The sequence below is a fragment of the Rhinoderma darwinii genome, chromosome 1 (assembly GCF_050947455.1).
Source record: "Rhinoderma darwinii isolate aRhiDar2 chromosome 1, aRhiDar2.hap1, whole genome shotgun sequence".
NCBI lineage: Eukaryota > Metazoa > Chordata > Amphibia > Anura > Rhinodermatidae > Rhinoderma > Rhinoderma darwinii.
This window is the reverse complement of record NC_134687.1, coordinates 474690889-474712706: the sequence shown is the minus strand read 5'-3', so window position 1 is coordinate 474712706 and position 21818 is coordinate 474690889. Positions and strand designations below refer to the sequence as shown.

General features: G+C 40.5%; 1 long non-coding RNA gene across 2 annotated transcripts in view; it reads right to left on the bottom strand.

Annotated features, from left to right (window-relative positions):
* Positions 1-21818, bottom strand: part of LOC142743588 (uncharacterized) — a 51116-nt gene that overhangs the window by 343 nt on the left and 28955 nt on the right. The window lies entirely within an intron of this gene.

The window sequence follows — 21818 nt, the reverse complement described above, 5'->3', positions numbered from 1 at the left end:
CACCACCATATTGTAATGGCGGGATATGATCAAGGATCATAAATGTAAGATCCCTTTCATTGTGTCCATGTTCTGAGAAATGTTTGGCTACAGGTAAATCAAGTTTCTTTTTTCGAATAGAAAAACGGTGGTTGTTTAAACGAGTTTTAAAAGCGCAAGTGGTCTCCCCCACATATAAGAGGCCGCAGGGTCACCATAGAACATATATGACCCAATCAGAGTCACAAGTAAAATTATGACTGATGTTAAACTTATGACCAGTTAGTGGATGTGTAAAAGTGTTACCCTTACACATTAATGAGCAGTTAACACATCTGTGGCACGGGACATTCCCTGGTTTTAGAGACTTTAGTAAGGATTGTGACCCTTTTTTGTATGTTGTCACCCTAGTCTTAACCGGTTAAGGACTAGGCTGTTTTACAGCTAAATGACCAGAGCAAATTTCACAATTTTGCTATGCGCTTCTTTAGATGACTATAACGCTGCAGGTGAATAAAGTTAATCTTTGAATTTTACACTCTTTTTAAAGGACAGATAGGGCTTTGTTTTAGTGGCATTTGTCAGTATATATCATTTTTATTTTTTTCTCTAAAGTGGGCAAAATTGGAAAAAAATGCAAGAATTTAGCAAATGCGTCAGTTTAGGCTAGCATTTTTCACACACGGTATAGTCCACGGACAAAATTCATCTCCTTTCACATTCTTCCACTTCTCCCGTGCATGGGGATACCAAATATGTGTGCCTTATTCGCTGTGCGGGCATGTGCCAGGGCTTGGCATAAAAGGAGGCTTTTTGGCCTTTTCGGTCCAGGAATTTTGCATTTGATTTTAGAGCCGCATACTGTTTTCTGGGGGGCCTAATGCTGCTGAAACATTAGAAACACCCCATAAATGACTTCATTCACACAAGTAGACCCCACAAGGTTTTCTTCAAGGGGTTTATCATATTTTTAGACAGTCCAGTTTTCTTCTGAAAGTTTCTTGAATAAGATGGAACAAAATAAAATCAGCACTTTTTTAGCAAATGCGTCAGTTTAGGCTAGTATTTTTCACACACGGTATAGACCACGGCCAAAATTCATCTCCTTTCACGTTCTTCCACTTCTCCCGTGCATGGGGATACCAAATATGTGTGCCTTATTCACTGTGCGGGCATGTGCCAGGGCTTGGCATAAAAGGAGGCTTTTTGGCCTTTTCGGTCCAGGAATTTTGCATTTGATTTTAGAGCCGCATACTGTTTTCTGGGGGGCCTAATGCTGCTGAAACATTAGAAACACCCCATAAATGACTTCATTCACACAAGTAGACCCCACAAGGTTTTCTTCAAGGGGTTTATCATATTTTTAGACAGTCCAGTTTTCTTCTGAAAGTTTCTTGAATAAGATGGAACAAAATAAAATCAGCACTTTTTTAGCAAATGCGTCAGTTTAGGCTAGTATTTTTCACACACGGTATAGACCACGGCCAAAATTCATCTCCTTTCACGTTCTTCCACTTCTCCCGTGCATGGGGATACCAAATATGTGTGCCTTATTCACTGTGCGGGCATGTGCCAGGGCTTGGCATAAAAGGAGGCTTTTTGGCCTTTTCGGTCCAGGAATTTTGCATTTGATTTTAGAGCCGCATACTGTTTTCTGGGGGCCCTAATGCTGCTGAAACATTAGAAACACCCCATAAATGACTTCATTCACACAAGTAGACCCCACAAGGTTTTCTTCAAGGGGTTTATCGTATTTTTAGACAGTCCAGTTTTCTTCTGAAAGTTTCTTGAATAAGATGGAACAAAATAAAATCAGCACTTTTTTAGCAAATGCGTCAGTTTAGGCTAGTATTTTTCACACACGGTATAGACCACGGCCAAAATTCATCTCCTTTCACGTTCTTCCACTTCTCCCGTGCATGGGGATACCAAATATGTGTGCCTTATTCACTGTGCGGGCATGTGCCAGGGCTTGGCATAAAAGGAGGCTTTTTGGCCTTTTCGGTCCAGGAATTTTGCATTTCATTTTATAGCCGCATACTGTTTTCTGGGGGGCCTAATGCTGCTGAAACATTAGAAACACCCCATAAATGACTTCATTCACACAAGTAGACCCCACAAGGTTTCCTTAAAGGGGTTTATCATATTTTTAGACAGTCCAGTTTTCTTCTGAAAGTTTCTTGAATAAGATGGATCAAAATAAAATTAGCAATTTTTTAGCAAATGCGTCAGTTTATACCAGCATTTTTCACACACGGTATAGACCACGGTCAAAATTAATCTCCGTTCACATTCTGCCACTTCTCCCGTGCACGGGGATACCAAATATGTGGCCTTATTTATCACATAGAGATGTAGGAGGGCGGAGGATAGAAGAAGATTATTTCACATATCGCTTTTTTTCAAAGCTGGTTTTACAAAACTCAACAGAGTTTCTATAACACTTCCAAAATATCTGCTCTTGAAGCAGAAATCCCAAAATATTCATCTAGGGGTATAATGGGAATTTATTTTTTGGGGTTTTCTAAAATAAGAAATTGCAGGTTTATGCAAATGGAGCTCTCCAGCAGATGAACTTTAGAGAATATGCAAACATGACATCCACCCCCCACCCATTCCCTCCCTCACCCTTGGAGTAAAATCATGGGAAAAATAAAAACGTAATGTAGGGCAAATATATTTTCAACAAATTAACTAAAATCTAATAATTCAGAACAGTGTGGTATTTTTTAAAACATGGCTCAATGCACAGGCCTGGTTGCGAGGGACATGAGGGACAGAAATATCGGGAATCTTTGCGGTGCCTGTCTTTTCTGCAGACGCGGCACTTTTTCTGAGGGTTGCTTCTGGTTGCTGTTGGGGGAATCCGACTGATGAAGTGTCTTTCAGTCAGTCGCGTGACATCCTCAGACTGGGGGCATTCTCGGGTGTCCTGAACATCAAAAATGAGGCCTTCAATAATTTTTTCCTGGAAATCCAGGTATGTATCTCTGCCTCTGTTTTTTTTGTAGAGCACAAATGAATTGTGGATTGCCACCTGTAACAAATAAATGGCCACCTTTTTGTACCAGGTTTTAGTTTTGCGTTTTACTAAATAGGGCTGTAAAACCTGGTCGCTTAAATCCACCCCCCCCATGTACTTGTTATATTCGGACACGCTCACTGGTTTGTGCTTGTCCGATGTTGCCCCTCTTTCCCTCACTGCCACTGTTCCTGCGGTATGAATCGTGCTTAGCACATACACGTCTTTGCGATCCCTGAACTTGACCGCCAGCAATTCTTCAGATGCATAAGCACAGGAGTCCCCCTTTACCATGCGCTTCCCCACTAATTGCTGTGGAAAACCAATTCTGTTTTTGCGCATGGTACCACATGCCCCAGTCCTTGCAGCATGCAAATGCCTAAACAGGGGCACACTCGAATAAAAATTATCACAGTACAGGTGGTACCCCTTGTGAAGTAGAGGCTGCATTATCTCCCACACGATCTTACTGCTGGTGGAAAGATCAGGGGGGCATCCAGGAACATTTATTGTGTGGTCCCGCCCTTCATAAATCCTGAAGGCGGTGGTATATCCTGACCCGCTTTCACACAATTTGTAGAGCTTAACGCCATATCTTGCCCTTTTGGAAGGTAGATATTGGCGAAAGCTAAGTCTGCCATGAAAGTTGAGGAGGGATTCGTCCACACTTACATTCTGCTCAGGGGTGTAGAGTTGCAGAAATAAATTATTCAGGGAATTTATTAGCGGTCTTATTTTGAACAACCGATCCCGGTTTGCATCGGTACTTGGGGGGGCCTGTGCGTTGTCATTGAAGTGGAGGAACCTCATTATTGTCTCATAACGAGACCTGGGCATTACTGCAGAATATACTGGGGTGGCTTGGGCGGGTCTTGTTGACCAGTAAGACCTAATGGAGGGCTTTTTGACAATACCCATATTTAGGGTGAGCCCCAAAATTTTTTTTAATTCCTGCAAATTGGTGGGCGTCCAATCTCTGGCATGGGTGGATGAAGGTTTCTGCCTTATATATTGCGTGGCATATAAATTTGTTTCGTGGACAATCTGATTTAGGATGTCGTCCGTTATAAATAAATGGAAGTAATCCATTTGGACAAAATTTGTATTGTCCACGGTTATGCCAGGAGTGGCCGTAAATCCGTGGATTCTAGGCCCAAAAGATGGGGCAGGTGCCCATACAAGAGCCTGGACTGGAGGGACCAGGCTGTCCCGTGCTACAGCGCTACTTGGCCCTGCGCATTCATGTTCTGCAGTTTCGACTGCATCAGGGACAACGTCCCCTGAAGATGAACCTGAAGTGACGCTGTCATCGTCACTACCTAAAACAGGTTCCATCTCGGACGCCATCTCTGATGCGGTCTCCGACTCAGACCACAGCATGGCGTATGCCTCCTCGGCGCTAAACAACTTCCTCGCCATAACGTAACTAACACTAACACTAACGAAACAAATTTTTTTTTTTTTTTTTTATAAAACACACAAACTAACTGCTATATATATCTACACTACCGCTAACAAAAAAATAAACCGCTATTGCTATATATATTATATATATGTGGATATATATATAATTATATACTCCCTACCTGCCTATTCTAATAGAATAAAAGAAAGAAAGGTAGATAGATAGAAAAAAAGATAGATGGATAGATAGATTGTATAGATAGATAGAAATCTATCTATACAGAGAATGTTTTAGAGTGTAACTGTATTTTTTTGTAACTGTAACTGTAATCTTCTGGCAGCAATTCTCCTGAGTCTCTTCTTCTCCTCAAACTGAAACAATGTTTGAGGAGAAGAAAAGAGGCAGGAGATTTACTGCCAGAAAAGTCAAAATAAAACAAATGTGGTCGCTGTGATAGGTTTTCACAGCGGTCACATGTTCAGGGACCATCAGATTGGTCCCTGATACTCTGCCCAGTGCCCAGAGCTGTTGGTAACAGCGTGGGCACAGGGCTGTGTGCACGCGATCGCGTGCACACTGTTTTATAAGCAGGAATGCATGTGATCGCTGTGATTGGTTGTCACAGCGACCACATGTTCAGGGACCATCAGATTGGTCCCTGATACTCTGCCCAGTGCCCAGAGCTGTTGGTAACAGCGAGGGCACAGGGCTGTGTGCACGCGATCGCGTGCACACTGTTTTCTATGCAGAAATGCATGTGATCGCTGTGATTGGTTGTCACAGCGATCACATGTTCAGGGGCCAAAAGATTGACCCCTGACATTCGGCCAAGTGCCCATGGCTGTTAGCAACAGCCAGGGCATAGAGCTGTGTGCATGCGATCCCGTGTGCACAGTCTCTGAAGTGCGGCCGTATATATACTATACGCCGGACTTTAGAGACCCTGACCGCTGGCCGTATATTTACGGCCAGCGGTCGGGAACCTGTTAACCAATCGGTCACGAAGATTTTGTGAACGTCGATAAGACATTAGAGGATTATTTTTAAATTCCTCGGTGTGCGCAAAACTGTTGCTAATAATAGACCAATGTCTATTCACAATCCTGGAAAGATCTCCACTAGCTTCATTGTAAGTTGAAATAAAAGGAATACGTTTTTTTTGTTGTTTCTTTTGTGTGAGGGAATTTGCAGATTGAACTAGACTATCCCTTGTGACATTACAAAGCTTATTTTTATGAGATAGCAGCAATAATTTAGGATATCCTCTCTGTAGAAAATTATTTGTCATGATACTTAATGATTCATCATATATATATATAAATCATATAGATATATATATATATATATATATATATATATATATATACTGTGTATATATATATGTATATATATATATATATATATATATATATATATACACACACACACATTATAAGCCCTAATTGATTATTAATTAACTAATTAATTGTCCTAGTCTGAGTACTATCTACCTAACAGACTACCTGAACTATAACTAGCTGCCTACACTAAACTATCTATGTGGAGGTGTTTTTCACAGTCATTGTGTCTTTATAGGAGACACACAGCAGCTGCTCGGCACAGCTTCTTCTCCACCACTGTCTCAGAACGATCTGACAGGGAGGGAGGAGAAACATTGTAACAAACAGCACGAGAAGTTTGTTGCTGCAACAAACTTTGCTGTGAACACCGTGATAGATTTATCATGGTGATCACGTCATCGGGACCGACACCAATCCGGTCCTGATGTCTTCTCTCAGCACTTAGGCTGCTTGTAGCAGCGTGTGCTGAGAGATTCAGAGCATAGGGAGAGCGCTGTGCACTCTGTTCTGGCACCAAGTGAATTAACGGGCTGCAGGAGAAAAGCCCAGCATGGCAGCCCGTTAATCTACGTGGGCTGGTCGTGAAGGGGTTAAAGTACATTAGTAAGTGACTTCTTTTTACATTAAAATATTAATACAATGCAATTTTTGATCCCCGGATTACCCCTTTAATAAATTGACCTGTGGTGTGGAATTTAATTCCACAGCATGTCAATTTATGCTGCGTTTTTGTTGATTTTCCGTTGCGGGTTTTCCCCATTGAATTCAATGGGAATGCAAAACCCACAACAGAAAGCCAAGTGTTGTGACTTTTGCGGCGTAAACGCAGTGATCGTGCCACAAAAATCACAACTCGAGAAAAATAAATCATACTAACCTAGATCGCCCTCCTTCCTGCAGTCTGGCCTCCTGGGATGACGTTTCGTTCCAGGTGAGTGCAGCAGCCAATCACAGGTTGCAGCGGTCACATGGCCTGCAACGTCATTGTAGGAGGCCGGAGCGGACGTCAAGGGAGGGAAGCAGGGGATACATGTATGATCGCTGGCAGCAATAAGGAGAACGGGGGACCGAAAGTCCCCCGAAGTTCTCCATGACAAACCTCGGACTTCCGGCGTCTGCGCAGTTCAATAAAAATGAAAGGTGCGCTGGTCACGCATGCGCACAAGCGCGACAAGTGCACAATTCATTTCTATGGAGCTGCAGACAGACCCCGGAAGTCCGAGGTTTGTCATGGAGAACTTCGGGACTTTCGGTCCCCCCTTCTCCTTATCGCTGGGCGTCCCAGCGATCACACATGTGTCCCCTTTCCTGTGGATAGGGGATGCATGTGTTTTGTAGGAACAACCCTATCAGTGACGTCGCGCTGTAGCAGCTGCTAGCGGAGCCTCCGGCCATGGGGGGGGGGGGCCGTACCGGCAGGTGGCACGGGCCCCCTCATGCTGCAGGCCCCGTAGCAGCCGCTACGGCTGCTATATCGGTAGTTACGCCACTGGAGGGAAGGGTAAGTATAAGTGTTTTTTTACACATCGGAAGTTCCATTTGCACCACAATGTGGTACGATTTTTCGGATGGAAGGTGCTGCGGGTTCCAGGTCGGATACGCGACGTGTTTTCTACGCAGCGTATCCGACCCGTTGGAACGCCGCCTAAGTCTTACACCAGCTAAAAGCACTAATCGTCCCATAGATCCCTATATGCTTTACCAATCAGCATTTCACTGGAAAAAGTGGTGAAGGGCACAGTGAAACAAACTTATGAGTATGACGTTTTCCAATTTCTAGGATCTACCAGTAGATTACAAGCTAATATTTGGCCACGATTGTTATACATGCTTAAGTTTAGATTTTTGTGGGTTTGCTTTTGTTCTTAGATCAGCCAGCAAATAATTGTATTTATTAGTTATTCAGTATAAAATACAGGGTGGGCCATTTATATGGATACACCTAAATAAAATGGGAATAGTTGGTGATATTAACTTCCTGTTTGTGGCACATTAGTATATGGGAGGGGGAAACTTTTCAAGCTGGGTGTTGACCATGGCGGCCATTTTGAAGTCGGCCATTTTGTATCCAACTTTAGTTTTTTCAATGGGAAGAGGGTCATGTGACACATCAAACTTATCGAGAATTTCACAAGAAAAACAATGGTGTGCTTGGTTTTAACGTTACTTTATTCTTTCATGAGTTATTTACAAGTTTCTGACCACTTATAAAATGTGTTCAAAGTGCTGCCCATAGTGTTGTATTGTCAATGCAACCCTCTTCTCCCACTCTTCACACACTGATAGCAACACCGCAGAATAGCATACAGAACCCCCCCTGTAGAGAACGCCATACAGACCCCCCCCTGTAGATAACGCCATACAGACCCCCCTGTAGATAACGCCATACAGACCCCCCTGTTGATAACGCCATACAAACCCCCCTGTAGATAACGCCATACAGACCCCCCGTGTAGATAACGCCATACAGACACCCCTGTAGATAACACCATACAGAATCCCCACCCTGTAGATGACGCCATACAGACCCCCCTGTAGATAACGCCATAAGACCCCCCTGTAGATAACACCATACAGAACCCCCCTGTAGATAACGCCATATAGCCCCCCCCAAAAAAATTTTTGTCCTACAAAGGATATGTATCCCCTATCCACAGGATAGGGGATACATGTGTGATCGCTGGGACGCCCAGCGATAAGGGGAACGGGGGACCGAAAGTCCCCCCAAGTTCTCCATGACTAACCTCGGACTTCTGGAATCTGCGCAGTTCAATAAAATTGAAAGGTGCGCTGGTCACGCATGCGCACAAGCGTGACCAGTGCACAATTCATTTCTATGGAGCTGCAGACAGACCCCAGAAGTCCGAGGTTTGTTATGGAGAACTTCAGGGACTTTCGGTCCCTCGTTCTCCTTATCGCTGGGTGTCCCAGCGATCACACATGCATCCCCTATCCTGTGGATAGGGGATGCATGTCTTTTGTAGGAACAACCCCTTCAGTGGCGTCGCGCTGTAGCAGCCATAGCGGCTGCTAGCGGATCCTCCGGCCATGGGGGGGCCTGTGCCGGCGGGTGGCACGGGCCCCCTCATGCTGCTATAGCGGTAGTTACGCCACTGGTTAAGAATGTTAGTTTCACAAATAATATTTCAACATATTAAGAAGTTAATCTAGAATGGAAAATCATCTACCAGTGAATGATTACACAGTCTAGATGATTAATGGCTTTTACACTATGTCATCTATTTCCATATAGGTTTATTATCGTGAACACAACAACCTTCAACAAATTTCCTAGCATTCATTAATATCTGTCATACTTTACTTGAATTTATCTCTTTTTTAATGGACTTGAACTGTGATGTAATTTTTATTCTTTTTACTAAACTTTGATTATGAGATAATCAAAAAGCAATGGACTTCTTATAATTACCCTCCTTGTAATGGGAAAGGAGCAATTCTGTACCTTGTTTCGAGATAACACTTGTTACACTAACTCATTCATTGAATTTACCACAGTGCTTGTACTGTTCAGTGACTAGGTAAGGGTTTGCTAGTCCAAAATATGTCTTGCGTTTTTCCTATTGGAAAACATTCTCCGCATGCAATTGGGCTGGTATATATTTATATACAACCTTTATACTGTTCCGTGTAAAAATATAGTACAGAATTACCCAACAAGAAAAACAGAAAACCACCTAAAAAATATGTAACAAATCAGTATTAGTCATAAATACATGATTAAAAAGTACCATTCATTAAATTGTTGCACATACATTACCCAAGATAAATGTATCCCCCCACTGGCTGGCCCTTAAACCTTATAATAGCCCAATAGGGTATCAGTGCAAGTAGTGCAAGATAAATGATTAACCATACTAATACATATACATAGCAGATACAGTACTCCACATAAGTATAACAAGATTGAAAAACCAAAATCCTTCTTTCAGGGGCTATCAAGAAGAAACATGTGTAGGGTTGGATTTCCTTATTGACTTGGTCTGTATGCCTCATTTTACTGGATTTGGTTTTTCCATCTTGTTATACTTATGTGAAGTACAGAACGTAAACCATTTACCTCGCACTACTTGCACTAATACCCTATTGGACTATTATGGGGTTTAAGGGCTAGCCAGTGGGGTGATCCTTTTCTCTTGGGTAATGTGTGTGCAACGTTTTAATGAATGGTACTTTTTAAAACTTGAAACGAGCCAACGCTAGTGAAAGTGGTAAATGGAGCTGAGCGGAGAAAATTTAGGTCACATCTACCACTGGTTTATATATATAATCAACACAGCAGGTTGGGGGAGTTGTAAAGAAAAAGTGCAATTGTAAGCCGAGCTCTGCAAGGCAGGGAGATCTTAGTTGCCAAGATGACAGAAAGCCCAAATTTGATCCCAAAGAATAGTTGTATTACTAGGCTTGTTTTCTCCACAAACGGCCACAGGGCAGTGCAAACACTTCCCAAGATGGGCGGCAGTGTCTGTTTAAAATGCTACACAAACAATGGTGGCAAAGTTTGCAATGGTGGCTGCAGGGTATAGAGAAGGTATCTTTGACTAAGAACCTCAAGGTCAAAAAGCGTAAGTGTCCTTCCTAGGAAAGCTTTTTACTTGTTTTAACCAGATGAAATAAACTTTTTGTTTTTATGGGATCGAGTCCTGGACGCCATCGTCTCTATTTTTTTTATTTGATTTACCTGCTACTGATGCATGCATTTGTCCACAGCAGCGTATTGGATTTTAACCGTGGTGTCTAAAGAGTACCTGGTGCATGGTGAACGGACCAATCGTTTTTCTAGTCTTGTCAATTTACATCGGTGGTTACTATTCTTTGCTCCTGTGTATGCAGCATTGCAGTTGATTTATTATATCATCACGCTGCATGGATTGAGTATTTGAAGTGCAGCACATATATGTTGCTTGTTTAAACATGACACAAACAAGTGTTTTTGCCCAAGGTGTTTAATATTTGGATCAAAACCTGGCAGGGATTAGTAGCCAGGAAAGACTGAAAAGAGCGGCTGCTCTTTCTTCTGATCAAATGTCAGTTAGCACAGAATATAATCACAATCTCTTAGATTTGTTACTAAGTCTGGATAAATATTCATGTCAACAATTGTGGATCTGGTGGGATAGTACCACTCTTCAAACCTACATAGACAAAGCCATAAAACCTAGGGGGCTGCATAGTCATAAGCCCCGACAACTATTTTCCCGTGACAGCTTTGTCATAGAATCAGATTCCTCACTGAGGTTGATGCAATTTATCGTTAAATACGAAAATGACAAGCTCAAGGAGATTGAAGTCTCCATTGAAGAGATTCGTGATTCCTTACAGACATATACCCAACATCACAAATATGATGAACTAAATCAGAAATTGAAGGATGATATTTCCAAACTACAGGACATTATAACTAGAACTAAACGTTCCAGATTTGAACATGACATTAAAGATTACAAAACGGACACTGTCTATACGTGACGTGACAAACGCATCACCATGACCTATGCTTAAAAGTAAAAATAAAAAGCATTATAAGAGGAGTGAGCAAAAAGTGCATTTTACTTCATCAGAATATGATTCCACAGATTTTACAATGGAACTTTCTGACTCGGATGGTTATCCAGAGCACAGTGGAGATATTAGGCATCATTCGAATGCGCAAATTAATCCACTGACCACTAACCAAACTAATTCCAAGTCTTTTTTAGGGCCTGGCTCGACCACAAAAAATGCACCAGAAGGTGTGATAAAAAATTCAGGCACAAAGGGCAACAGGTATGCCATACGCAGAAGTAAACAATACTAACACAACAAATGAATGAGTTTACAGAACTTAAAGTGGTTGGCCAGGAAAAAAAAAAATATTTTCTAAAAAGTGTCCATCAGCCTTGGTTTGCCTTCCCTAAAACCCCCTACACACTTTCTAACCAGTTTCTGTTTGAACTCAATCGTCACTGCTGCTCTTTCTGTTTGTTTACATCCCTTGCTTCTGGTCCTGGCTGTTTCCTGTCTTGTAACCCACCATACCCATGATCCCTCTGCTGCATCTGAGGAGACAGTTTACATCCCCTTCCTCCCTCCACAGCATCTCAGCTATTTGCATACTGCCACGCCCCTCTATGTTCACAGGTCATTCCCTGCACTAATTACAGGCACCCAGCTCCCTGCACTGTCACACACACCCAGTAATAATCACACAGGGGGATGGGGGTAAAATACAGGGATGATGGGGGTTATAAACAGGGATGATGGGGGTAATACACATTGATGTTGGGGTTATACACTGGGATGTTGGGGTTATAAACAGGGATGATGATGTAATACACAGGGATAATATGGGTTATACACTTGGATGATATAACTCCATCATACCTGTATACAACCTATATGTAACCCCCATCCTCCCTGTGTATTACATCATCATCCCTGTATATAACCCTGATCATCCCTGTGTATTACCTCATCATCCCTGTATATAACCCTGATCATCCCTGTGTATTACCCCATCATCCCTGTGTATTACCTCATCATCTGTGTATTACCTCATCATCCCTGTATATAACCCCCATCATCCCTGTATATAACCCCGATCATCCCTGTGTATTACCTCCTCATCCCTGTGTATAACCCCCATTATCCATGTGTATTACCTCGTAATCTGTGTATTACCTCATCATCCGTGTATATAACCCCCATCATTCCTGTATATAACTCCCATCATCCCTGTGTATTACCTCATCATCCCTGTGTATAACCCCCATCATCCCTGTGTATAACCCCCATCATCCCTGTATATAACCCCCATCATCCCTGTGTATTACCTCATCATCCCTGTATATAACCCCCATCATCTGTGTACTACCTCATCATCCACAGGCATGATGAGGTAATACACAGGGATGATGGGGGTTATAGACAGGGATGATGGGGGTTATATACAGTGTTGATGGGGCTAATACACGGGGATGATGGGGGTTATGCACAGGTACGATGGGAGTTATATTCAGGGATGATGGCCCCATCATTCCTGTATATAACCCCCATCATCCCTGTATTTATATAACCCCTGTAATAACTGTATATACCATCAGAGCGGTGGGGGCCATGGGGGGCGGCGTGCGAGATGAGAGGAGATGGGCAGGCAGTGCGGGAACTCCAAGATAGGAGGAGGAGGGGCCGTGTACAAGCAGAGACGACGTTCCGTGTCTCTGCTCAGCCAGTACTTCCTGCTGTGTAGAGACACGGCGCGTCATCAACTATGTTTACAGGTGGCAGGACCAGAGGAGGCGGAGCTCTGAAGAGCTCATGAAACATCCGCCCAGCCCACTGCCTGTAAATGTAGTTGATGACGCGCCGTGCCTTTCTCAGCCGGAAGTGCTGTGGAGCAAAGACACCAAACATCACAGGAAATTAAAAATTTACTCTCGGTGCGGTCACGTGACCGCAAATCAGAACATAGTATCGCTGCCACATGTAAACAGACATTATATTAGAAATGTACTTAAATATGTCCAATTAGGTTAAAATATAAATAAAATGTATTCCTAGACAACCCCTGTAATCTATCTGCATGTATTCTAACAAAAGATCAAATCAGTGTTCTTAAAAGGGGTCTCAATTTTGTTCTAACTAAGAGATTCGATTTATACCATACTCTTCTTGATATTAATACATTTGTCCGTTTATTAATGGTGAAGAAACATGTGTTACATCTTGATAGAATGGACACTGTATTAAGAGAAGATACTTTTATAAATATATCAAAACATAATGAGTTTTTGGATCTTGATTTTGGCTAAACACTTACGGTTTTGAATTTAAAGTCATTACATAACGAATGTTCTGAACCTGCCACAACTATGCAAGTAGAAAATAGGTGTAGTACTATCCACTTCACTCTAGATCCACAGCAATGGATGATTTTCAGGTCCTGGTGGAACAGGACCCGTAAGGAACTGTATAATAAGAGAACTCCTATACCTTCCAATCTAACTAGAGGCGAAAATTTGGCTCCTCAATAATTACAGGGAATGAGCAATATTGTTATAGGGAATTCTGACCAAAGGGGCTCAATAGTCATCTTGGACTCCGGCCTCTATGAACGAGAAATAATATCGATGCTCAATGACAAAACAACGTATCGTAAAAGAACATCCGATCCAACTAGTATTTTTAAAAATCGACTATCTCATATTTTGAAGGAAGGCCCATCATAGAAATATTAATGAATAGACAAGTAGAATATATGAGTAGAGACTATCCTATCAGTCCAATTTTTCATGCTTTACCGAAGACCCATAAAAATCTATTTCCTCCGCCTTTGAAACCTATCGTGCCGGGAATAGGGTCCACTACAGAACACCTGTGAGCATGGTTGGATGACAAACTACAACCTTTAGTATGAAGATCCCCTAGTTATATTAAGCAGATAAGAGACACAAAACACGGCGCCACATAGAGTAGATTACCAATGGTAAAAGGATGTAAAATCCCGAAGTCCAATTAGGTGCTCACCTAGAAACAAAGGACAACGAACGATGGAGAGAAAGGTTGCTGCTGCTGCCAGGACTTGGTGCCGGTGTTCCAAGGAAGACCGCAAATGTAATGCTGATATACAGAAAAAGATAGAGTCTCCAAGGCGCTGCTGCACGGGGAAGCAATAAGCAAGCAAAGTATCAGGTAAAGGTGGTTTATTAGAAACAAGGCTACGCGTTTCAATGCCGCACCGGCATCTTCATCAGGCCATAAAAGAAATAAAACATCTGCACAGTTTAAATACACACTGACCAATTAAAAAACCCGCCAATGCGGCTGGGGTCAAAGTTCTCAGATGACGTCACAAATGAGAAAAAATGTGACAGTTCACACGAGGCAATAGATAGAAAAACAGCATTCAGGACCATGGACAGCAGTAGTATCAAACATACGCAACTGTATAGATGGAGCGCACATAGCCAACAGGGTAAAAATGGTACATAGGGTATAGAAATGCGAAATTGCAGAAGGGATAATCAATGATAAAATGCACAAAATGTTGAAATAAAAATAATAAATGACACATATAAAAGGAAAACATCCAAATCTACAGTAAACTCATATAAATATATAAATGTGCCGCGATAAGGTTACTAGGAGAGAAACAAGCACATCCAAATGGATGTTTGAAAGATAACATCCACATGGATGTTGAAAAGAGTATAATAAATGATGTTAAGAGAAGGAAATAAATAAATAAGAGACAGCGCATATGTAAATGGAAAGACGGGCATAGACAAACGTAATGGGCAATGATATAAATAGCGATGTTCTTTTGATGAGAAACTATACAATTATGAGATACAATTATATGATAATGTACAATTATGGAATACAATGATGTAGATACAGCACAAAAAATAATAAATCAACAGATAATAGACATAAAAAAACGGGGTAAAAGGGACCAAGTTACATGAACACCAATATATAGATAAATCATCAGGGGGCTAATGATAAATAAATAGATGAACACCAATATATAGATAAATCATCAGGAGGCTAGGTAAGCAAAAAATAAAGAATAAATGTAAGGGAGTGATTGGAAAAATAGGGTAGCATGAAAATGAAGAGCAGGAAGGGAATATCACTAATACTCTTTATTTGATAGCGGAAAAATGACGCTACATAGAAAAGACCTGAAATTATGAGGCAAACGAATTTAAGGGAGTACATGAAACTAGGAAGTGCAAAGCACTCACAGATGTTAGGAAAAAACGGACTCAAACGAACGGGAAGAGGGATTAAAGATGAATGGATGGAAAAAATGTTGATAAATGAACTGTTAGTAAATGATATTTAATCAAGGGAAGATTCAGTTAGATCATTTAGACCATATGGTTGTAGAGTCCTGAGTTTAAAGATCCAATAGTTTTCGCGTTGCTTGAGTTTATTAAACCTATTTGTAGTGTTTAATGAGATTAGTTCAATGGGTGTGACCTTTATTTCATTAAAATGATTGTTATGTGTGGAGGCGAAATGGCGTGAAACACTATGTTTCATAAAACCAGAGGTAACATTGAACCTGTGACTATTTATTCTGGTTCGTAGGCACTGAGTAGTGCGGCCTATATATTGTAAACGACAAGGGCATTCAAGCATATAAACTATATATGAACTCCCACAATTGAGGAAATTATTAATCTTAAAAGATTCATCGGTCACTGTTGATGTATATTTAGTGGCTCTATGAGTAATCACAGTACAGCACATACAGCGTTGATGGCCACATTTGAAAGAGCCTAATAATTTAGGGAGCAGAGTGGTGCTAGTAGTCGGTGGATTGCTTAGTCTACTTGGGGCCAAAATATTTTTTAGAGATTTAGAACGTCTGAACGTGACTACGGGTTTGATGGGCAATTCATTCTTAAGATAGGGATCATTAATTAAAATATGCCAATGACTCTCTAGGATTTCCCTAATTTTCTTATTACCACTATTGAATGTGGTGATAAAATTATTACTAAAATTTTGGGCAGTCTTACTGACTACTTTTTCCTCAATACAGGATGCTTGGGTTAATAAGGCAGCTTTACGTCTAGCTCCTTTGATGAGGTTGGTAGGAAAGTTCTTCTGTTTAAACCTTCTTTCTAAAACATTACATTCCCTATTAAAATCTAAGTTGGTGGTACAATTTTTCCTAATCCTCCTAAACTGACCGAACGGAACATTCTTTATCCATGGCGGATAATGAGCACTATTAAAATTAAGGTAGCTATTGACGTCTACCGTTTTAAAATGGGTTTTCGTATTAAATTTATTGGAGGCAATATCAAAAGAAATATTTAAGTCAAGAAAATCAATGGACGTGGCTGAAAAAGTATGTGTGAAAGAAAGCCCATATGTGTTCTGGTTAAGGAAATTAATAAAGGATGCAGCTTCAGATTCATTACCTGTCCAAATGAAGAGAAGATCGTCAATATAACGTTTATACCATAAAATATTATTTTTGAAGCGATGATCCTGGTGTATATAAAGATCTTCAAAGTTACCCATATAGAGGTTGGCATAAGATGGTGCGAACCTGGAACCCATAGCACACCCCTTTATTTGGTTATAAAATTTTTTATCAAAGCTAAACGAATTATGGTGGAGAATAAAATGAACGCATTTGGTAATAAAATTAATCTGAACAGAGGGCATGTTGGTTTTGGTGTTTAGAGCAGCTTCAATGACTTCAAGGCCTTTGGAGTGGGGGATATTACTGTATAAAGCAGTGACATCTGCAGTCAGAAAATTAATGGGATGCATGAGATTGGTTACATTAATGGCAAGAAGCTCTCTAATAACTTGTGTTGAGTCTTTGAGATATGAGGATAGGCCGGCCACCAGGGGTTGTAAATGTAGATCAACGAAATGGGAAAGGTTGCTCGTCAGGGACCCTATCCCAGAAATGATCGGGCGCCCAGGGGGATTGGTGATGGATTTATGGATCTTGGGAAGATGGTACATAAATGGCAGACTAGGAAATGGCATATGGAGAAAGCCCTTTTCTTTTTTTGTAATAATGCCTTCCTGGAAGGCTGTTTCAATCAGATTAGCATATTTTAATGAGTGGTCGTGTAGGGGGTTCACTGTTAATGGGACATAGAAATTAGTATCTCCCAAAATTCTGTAAGTCTCACCCAAATATTGGTCTCTGTTCATAACTACAATGCCACCTCCTTTGTCAGCTGAACGAATTACGATATTCTCATTTTTTGCCAATGCTTTAAGGGAATTCCTTTCCTGATAAGTGAGATTATCAGATTTGTGTAAAGGTTTGCCAAGAGTTCTGAACTCATTACCTACAAGAGTGGAAAAAGTTTCTAAAACGGAGCCCTGATGGTGCATGGGATAAAAACAGGATTTAGGTTTTAGATTAGTGGTGATAACTGACGCAGCAGTATCGTATGTGGTAGATACAGGCGTAGGGACAGATGTTACAGATGAGGGCACCATTTTGGAGAGCGAAAAGTGTCTGGTAAGAGTAAGTTTACGGATGAATCTATTGAGGTCCATAAAGAGATCAAAATTATTGGGAGATGCGACTGGACAAAATGAAAGGCCTTTATTGAGCAAGCTAATCTCATGTGGATTCAACATGTGAGAGGACAGGTTGAAAAGTTTCATTTTTAATGATTGGTCCGATGTTTCTTTAGAGTTGTCGAGAGGGGCTGTTTTATTGCGCTTACGACCTCCTCTTCTTCCTCTGTATCTAATTTTCTTTTTATGGATATTTTCTGTACCAATGGGAAAAAATGTGTGATAGTTTGGATTTTCGGGCTTAGAAGATAAGTCACAAGTTGGTCGTCGCTGTTGAAAGTGGGTGTAACAGGTGGCATGGTTAATTGGGAGGGGAGTCCTAAAAAAGAAGTGGTGGTATCCAAAAAGGATATAGGAGCTATGGTAGGTGGATCATGATTATCATGGGGTGCATCATTGGAGGGTGATGCAATACCAGCGTCTTCTATATTCGTAGGAAAAAAATTATCCAAAAGATTGGTGGAGGTATCATGGGTGGATAATTGTAACAGGGATGTGGATAAATCATGCTCTGAGAGTACCATGGAGATATTTGTGGATGGTGAAATGATAATAGGAGTGGAAGGGTTTTCCAGGGTGGATTGAAATTGTAATAACCGCGTTTCTAATTCAGAGGATCTAAACGCATTGACAGGAATATCCGAAAGATGGTTAATGGAGGGCATATAATCAGTACCTTTGGAGCAGGTGGCAGCAGTACTTTTGGAATTAACCTTAGCTTGAAGAAACACAGATTCAGTGGTGTGGGACATTACTGAAGAATTATCAAAGCGGGTAGGGTTGGTATGGAGCTCAACAGAATTCATATTTCTGTGGCTGTTTTTGAATGTCCTACTGTGAGGTGAAAACCTACGTGATTCAACCTCTGGAAACTCATTGCGGGGGTATCTGCGAGGTCTACCCTCCGTTAGGGGAAAAAAACTCTTTTTTCCAACTCTACCTTTATTAGTAGTAGAACGATCAATGGCAGTATCACTTAAAAGTGCTGAACCTGCAGTAATATCCTCAATAACATTAATTTGATGATGCTCACAGCGATCTCTCTTAAATTTGTTTGATTTACGGAGGATCAGATCTTTGTCATAGGCACAGAGCCTATTATTGATGGATGTTTCTATTTTTGAGAAATCAGGGTGGTCTGAGAAATTCACCAATTTATCCTTAAGCAAGGAGATCTCGGTTTTTAAAGAATCACTGACAATGGTGCTAATCTGATTGAAACAGCCTTCCAGGAAGGCATTATTACAAAAAAAGAAAAGGGCTTTCTCCATATGCCATTTCCTAGTCTGCCATTTATGTACCATCTTCCCAAGATCCATAAATCCATCACCAATCCCCCTGGGCGCCCGATCATTTCTGGGATAGGGTCCCTGACGAGCAACCTTTCCCATTTCGTTGATCTACATTTACAACCCCTGGTGGCCGGCCTATCCTCATATCTCAAAGACTCAACACAAGTTATTAGAGAGCTTCTTGCCATTAATGTAACCAATCTCATGCATCCCATTAATTTTCTGACTGCAGATGTCACTGCTTTATACAGTAATATCCCCCACTCCAAAGGCCTTGAAGTCATTGAAGCTGCTCTAAACACCAAAACCAACATGCCCTCTGTTCAGATTAATTTTATTACCAAATGCGTTCATTTTATTCTCCACCATAATTCGTTTAGCTTTGATAAAAATTTTTATAACCAAATAAAGGGGTGTGCTATGGGTTCCAGGTTCGCACCATCTTATGCCAACCTCTATATGGGTAACTTTGAAGATCTTTATATACACCAGGATCATCGCTTCAAAAATAATATTTTATGGTATAAACGTTATATTGACGATCTTCTCTTCATTTGGACAGGTAATGAATCTGAAGCTGCATCCTTTATTAATTTCCTTAACCAGAACACATATGGGCTTTCTTTCACACATACTTTTTCAGCCACGTCCATTGATTTTCTTGACTTAAATATTTCTTTTGATATTGCCTCCAATAAATTTAATACGAAAACCCATTTTAAAACGGTAGACGTCAATAGCTACCTTAATTTTAATAGTGCTCATTATCCGCCATGGATAAAGAATGTTCCGTTCGGTCAGTTTAGGAGGATTAGGAAAAATTGTACCACCAACTTAGATTTTAATAGGGAATGTAATGTTTTAGAAAGAAGGTTTAAACAGAAGAACTTTCCTACCAACCTCATCAAAGGAGCTAGACGTAAAGCTGCCTTATTAACCCAAGCATCCTGTATTGAGGAAAAAGTAGTCAGTAAGACTGCCCAAAATTTTAGTAATAATTTTATCACCACATTCAATAGTGGTAATAAGAAAATTAGGGAAATCCTAGAGAGTCATTGGCATATTTTAATTAATGATCCCTATCTTAAGAATGAATTGCCCATCAAACCCGTAGTCACGTTCAGACGTTCTAAATCTCTAAAAAATATTTTGGCCCCAAGTAGACTAAGCAATCCACCGACTACTAGCACCACTCTGCTCCCTAAATTATTAGGCTCTTTCAAATGTGGCCATCAACGCTGTATGTGCTGTACTGTGATTACTCATAGAGCCACTAAATATACATCAACAGTGACCGATGAATCTTTTAAGATTAATAATTTCCTCAATTGTGGGAGTTCATATATAGTTTATATGCTTGAATGCCCTTGTCGTTTACAATATATAGGCCGCACTACTCAGTGCCTACGAACCAGAATAAATAGTCACAGGTTCAATGTTACCTCTGGTTTTATGAAACATAGTGTTTCACGCCATTTCGCCTCCACACATAACAATCATTTTAATGAAATAAAGGTCACACCCATTGAACTAATCTCATTAAACACTACAAATAGGTTTAATAAACTCAAGCAACGCGAAAACTATTGGATCTTTAAACTCAGGACTCTACAACCATATGGTCTAAATGATCTAACTGAATCTTCCCTTGATTAAATATCATTTACTAACAGTTCATTTATCAACATTTTTTCCATCCATTCATCTTTAATCCCTCTTCCCGTTCGTTTGAGTCCGTTTTTTCCTAACATCTGTGAGTGCTTTGCACTTCCTAGTTTCATGTACTCCCTTAAATTCGTTTGCCTCATAATTTCAGGTCTTTTCTATGTAGCGTCATTTTTCCGCTATCAAATAAAGAGTATTAGTGATATTCCCTTCCTGCTCTTCATTTTCATGCTACCCTATTTTTCCAATCACTCCCTTACATTTATTCTTTATTTTTTGCTTACCTAGCCTCCTGATGATTTATCTATATATTGGTGTTCATCTATTTATTTATCATTAGCCCCCTGATGATTTATCTATATATTGGTGTTCATGTAACTTGGTCCCTTTTACCCCGTTTTTTTATGTCTATTATCTGTTGATTTATTATTTTTTGTGCTGTATCTACATCATTGTATTCCATAATTGTACATTATCATATAATTGTATCTCATAATTGTATAGTTTCTCATCAAAAGAACATCGCTATTTATATCATTGCCCATTACGTTTGTCTATGCCCGTCTTTCCATTTACATATGCGCTGTCTCTTATTTATTTATTTCCTTCTCTTAACATCATTTATTATACTCTTTTCAACATCCATGTGGATGTTATCTTTCAAACATCCATTTGGATGTGCTTGTTTCTCTCCTAGTAACCTTATCGCGGCACATTTATATATTTATATGAGTTTACTGTAGATTTGGATGTTTTCCTTTTATATGTGTCATTTATTATTTTTATTTCAACATTTTGTGCATTTTATCATTGATTATCCCTTCTGCAATTTCGCATTTCTATACCCTATGTACCATTTTTACCCTGTTGGCTATGTGCGCTCCATCTATACAGTTGCGTATGTTTGATACTACTGCTGTCCATGGTCCTGAATGCTGTTTTTCTATCTATTGCCTCGTGTGAACTGTCACATTTTTTCTCATTTGTGACGTCATCTGAGAACTTTGACCCCAGCCGCATTGGCGGGTTTTTTAATTGGTCAGTGT